The sequence below is a fragment of the Schistocerca americana genome, unplaced genomic scaffold (assembly GCF_021461395.2).
Source record: "Schistocerca americana isolate TAMUIC-IGC-003095 unplaced genomic scaffold, iqSchAmer2.1 HiC_scaffold_124, whole genome shotgun sequence".
Classification (NCBI taxonomy): domain Eukaryota; kingdom Metazoa; phylum Arthropoda; class Insecta; order Orthoptera; family Acrididae; genus Schistocerca; species Schistocerca americana.
In genome coordinates this window covers 245,001-250,000 of record NW_025725308.1, presented here as the reverse complement: position 1 = coordinate 250,000, position 5,000 = coordinate 245,001, and the positions used below count along the sequence as shown (strand labels likewise).

The following is a 5,000-nucleotide window of genomic DNA, read 5'->3' as shown; positions in this document are numbered from 1 at the left end:
TTTTTAACCGCAACAACTTTAATATACGCTATTGGAGCTGGAATTACCGCGGCTGCTGGCACCAGACTTGCCCTCCAATAGATACTCGTTAAAGGATTTAAAGTGTACTCATTCCGATTACGGGGCCTCGGATGAGTCCCGTATCGTTATTTTTCGTCACTACCTCCCCGTGCCGGGAGTGGGTAATTTGCGCGCCTGCTGCCTTCCTTGGATGTGGTAGCCGTTTCTCAGGCTCCCTCTCCGGAATCGAACCCTGATTCCCCGTTACCCGTTACAACCATGGTAGGCGCAGAACCTACCATCGACAGTTGATAAGGCAGACATTTGAAAGATGCGTCGCCGGTACGAGGACCGTGCGATCAGCCCAAAGTTATTCAGAGTCACCAAGGCAAACGGACCGGACGAGCCGACCGATTGGTTTTGATCTAATAAATGCGTCCCTTCCATCTCTGGTCGGGACTCTGTTTGCATGTATTAGCTCTAGAATTACCACAGTTATCCAAGTAACGTGGGTACGATCTAAGGAACCATAACTGATTTAATGAGCCATTCGCGGTTTCACCTTAATGCGGCTTGTACTGAGACATGCATGGCTTAATCTTTGAGACAAGCATATGACTACTGGCAGGATCAACCAGGGAGCTGCGTCAACTAGAGCTGAGCAGCCGGCCGCCCGGGAGTGTGTCCCGGGGGCCCGCGCGAACACGCAAGCGTCCGCTCAATTATTCTGCAAACAGGAGGAGGCTGAGCTCCCCTGCACGATACACCTCGAAACCCTCTCAGGTCCCGGCGGCGCGCAGCGCCGTCCTAAGTACTTGGTCGGGTTCGAGAGAGGCGCAATCGCCCGGAGTTTGGCGAGTAGACGCTTTAGGTGCGACCACCCGTGCTCCCAACTGAGCTTGCCGCTGCCGACAGAGGCCCGGGAGCGTGCTGTCGTGGCATTGCCGGCGGGAGACAACACGCGCCACCTACGGTGGCCGGCAGCTCCAACGCCAGCGCCACAGAAGGACAAAAGCCCCACTTGGGTGCCGAAGCGAACTCTCCCAGCACAGCGCACGCGCCAACACGTCCGCACAGCTGCGATACAAACCACCTGCGAGAACCGCAGAGGCGACCGAGCAGCAGACGGCGTCGCGGCGCCGAGCGCCGGGCGGCGGCGCATCCTCAGCGCACACAGTCCTCAATCGGACCAGCACACTGCAGATGTCCACCGCGCTTCGCACCGGGCCCGCGAGGACCTACTTTGGCCGCACGGCGCCGCGTGCAGGGTGCGCCGGCGCGCAGCTGCGCCGCCTGCCGCCTCCGTCGGCCGGCGCGCCTGCCACTGGCCGCCCCCACCAGCCGGCTGTAGCGCGTGCGCCCACGCACCGCGCGGCCAGCACGCCGGGAGGCCCCCCCTCACCGGCCGGGGACGGTCCCACCCAGCCACCGCCGCGTATCGCTTCACACCCACATGCCATTCACGTTCGTGGGCATGGTGGGTATCGCTGAAACAACCGGTTGGTAGCTCAACCGATCGTCGCCATCACTGATTCACCTCTAGCGAGAACAACCGCACCACAACGGTTTACCAGTTGTTCATTTGCGTAACGTCACCAGCAAACGTAGACGTCCATCGCCATTTGCAAATTCAACGATTGTTGCATGCCTGTGTCAGGTGTCACGACACACTATGTCTGCCCACATACACGCAACAACATGTGCACGCTTCGCGAACACGTGGAAGGTGGCCCCCGTACGTATGCGATGTCCATTGCGCGAACGACTGTCAACCGGCCTCTGTCGCATGTCGCAGATGTGGAACGCAGTGCACCATGCTGTCACGGTGTGTGAGAAGAGACGACTACGTCTGACAACACGCGCCACTACATCAACAGACGGCTCATGCTGATCGCCATCCAGGGCATACCACACTGCAATCCGGCTCTTATAGGGAGACGACACATAGCTGAGTGCACAACAGTTGGACCGCATGGTTCGCCGTTGTTGGCGCAGTCGTTGTACGGTCACATGTACCACGATGTATCATTCAGTACATGAGGACCAATGTGCAGTACAGTGTGTGATTTGGACGTACAACATCAGCGGACAGTTGACACAGGCCGTACCACAGCGTAGGCTAAGTGCTTCGCCATGCGAATGCCAATGAACAACTGCGAAGGGCATTGAGCATGTACGTCCTGCTGCCATCCACATTACAGTGTATCGCTGCAAGGTGTTTAACATGAAGCGATACACTGGGGACCAGGCAGTGCGAGTAGCAAACTATATTGCGGGGGTTGCAGTTAGGCAACACTACACTAATTTAACGCGTCGTATGACAATTACAGAGCGGGTTAAGGCCCAACGTGTGTTGGGTTAAGGCCCAACGTGTGTTGGGTTAAGGCCCAACGTGTGTTGGGTTAAGGCCCAACGTGTGTTGGGTTAAGGCCCAACGTGTGTTGGGTTAAGGCCCAACGTGTGTTGGGTTAAGGCCCAACGTGTGTTGGGTTAAGGCCCAACGTGTGTTGGGTTAAGGCCCAACGTGTGTTGGGTTAAGGCCCAACGTGTGTTGGGTTAAGGCCCAACGTGTGTTGGGTTAAGGCCCAACGTGTGTTGGGTTAAGGCCCAACGTGTGTTGGGTTAAGGCCCAACGTGTGTTGGGTTAAGGCCCAACGTGTGTTGGGTTAAGGCCCAACGTGTGTTGGGTTAAGGCCCAACGTGGGTTGGGTTAAGGCGCAACGTGGGTTGGGTTAAGGCCCAACGTGGGTTGGGTTAAGGCGCAACGTGGGTTGGGTTAAGGCGCAACGTGGGTTGGGTTAAGGCGCAACGTGGGTTAGGTTAAGGCGCAACGTGGGTTAGGTTAAGGCGCAACGTAGGTTAGGTTAAGGCGCAATATAGGTTAGGTTAAGGCGCAATATAGGTTAGGTTAAGGCGCAATATAGGTTAGGTTAAGGCGCAATATAGGTTAGGTTAAGGCGCAATATAGGTTAGGTTAAGGCGCAATATAGGTTAGGTTAAGGCGCAACGTAGGTTAGGTTAAGTCGCAACATAGGTTAGGTTAAGGCGCAACATAGGTTAGGTTAAGGCGCAACATGGGTTAGGTTAAGGCGCAATATAGGTTAGGTTAAGGCACAATATGGGTTAGGTTAAGGCACAATATGGGTTAGGTTAAGGCACAATATGGGTTAGGTTAAGGCACAATATGGGTTAGGTTAAGGCACAATATGGGTTAGGTTAAGGCACAATATGGGTTAGGTTAAGGCACAATATGGGTTAGGTTAAGGCACAATATGGGTTAGGTTAAGGCACAATATGGGTTAGGTTAAGGCACAATATGGGTTAGGTTAAGGCACAATATGGGTTAGGTTAAGGCACAATATGGGTTAGGTTAAGGCACAATATGGGTTAGGTTAAGGCACAATATGGGTTAGGTTAAGGCACAATATGGGTTAGGTTAAGGCACAATATGGGTTAGGTTAAGGCACAATATGGGTTAGGTTAAGGCACAATATGGGTTAGGTTAAGGCACAATATGGGTTAGGTTAAGGCACAATATGGGTTAGGTTAAGGCACAATATGGGTTAGGTTAAGGCACAATATGGGTTAGGTTAAGGCACAATATGGGTTAGGTTAAGGCACAATATGGGTTAGGTTAAGGCACAATATGGGTTAGGTTAAGGCACAATATGGGTTAGGTTAAGGCACAATATGGGTTAGGTTAAGGCACAATATGGGTTAGGTTAAGGCACAATATGGGTTAGGTTAAGGCACAATATGGGTTAGGTTAAGGCACAATGTGGGTTAGGTTAAGGCACAACGTGGGTTAGGTTAAGGCACAACGTGGGTTAGGTTAAGGCACAACGTGGGTTAGGTTAAGGCACAACGTGGGTTAGGTTAAGGCACAACGTGGGTTAGGTTAAGGCACAACGTGGGTTAGGTTAAGGCACAACGTGGGTTAGGTTAAGGCACAACGTGGGTTAGGTTAAGGCACAATACGGGTTAGGTTAAGGCACAATACGGGTTAGGTTAAGGCACAATACGGGTTAGGTTAAGGCACAATACGGGTTAGGTTAAGGCACAATACGGGTTAGGTTAAGGCACAATACGGGTTAGGTTAAGGCACAATACGGGTTAGGTTAAGGCACAATACGGGTTAGGTTAAGGCACAATACGGGTTAGGTTAAGGCACAATACGGGTTAGGTTAAGGCACAATACGGGTTAGGTTAAGGCACAATACGGGTTAGGTTAAGGCACAATACGGGTTAGGTTAAGGCACAATACGGGTTAGGTTAAGGTACAATACGGGTTAGGTTAAGGCACAATACGGGTTAGGTTAAGGCACAATACGGGTTAGGTTAAGGCACAATATGGGTTAGGTTAAGGCACAATATGGGTTAGGTTAAGGCACAATATGGGTTAGGTTAAGGCACAATATGGGTTAGGTTAAGGCACAATATGGGTTAGGTTAAGGCACAATATGGGTTAGGTTAAGGCACAATATGGGTTAGGTTAAGGCACAATATGGGTTAGGTTAAGGCACAATATGGGTTAGGTTAAGGCACAATATGGGTTAGGTTAAGGCACAATATGGGTTAGGTTAAGGCACAATATGGGTTAGGTTAAGGCACAATATGGGTTAGGTTAAGGCACAATATGGGTTAGGTTAAGGCACAATATGGGTTAGGTTAAGGCACAACGTGGGTTAGGTTAAGGCACAACGTGGGTTAGGTTAAGGCACAACGTGGGTTAGGTTAAGGCACAACGTGGGTTAGGTTAAGGCACAACGTGGGTTAGGTTAAGGCACAACGTGGGTTAGGTTAAGGCACAACGTGGGTTAGGTTAAGGCACAACGTGGGTTAGGTTAAGGCACAACGTGGGTTAGGTTAAGGCACAATACGGGTTAGGTTAAGGCACAATACGGGTTAGGTTAAGGCACAATACGGGTTAGGTTAAGGCACAATACGGGTTAGGTTAAGGCACAATACGGGTTAGGTTAAGGCACAATACGGGTTAGGTT

At 51.5% G+C, this 5,000-nt stretch overlaps 1 non-coding gene across 1 annotated transcript in view; it reads right to left on the bottom strand.

The window, feature by feature from the left end:
- Positions 1–641, bottom strand: part of LOC124563839 — a 1,910-nt gene extending 1,269 nt beyond the window's left edge. The window contains exon 1 of the ribosomal RNA XR_006970369.1: positions 1–641. This exon is cut by the window's left edge and continues 1,269 nt beyond it. This is a non-coding gene — a ribosomal RNA (small subunit ribosomal RNA).
- Between the last annotated feature and the right edge of the window lie 4,359 nt (positions 642–5,000).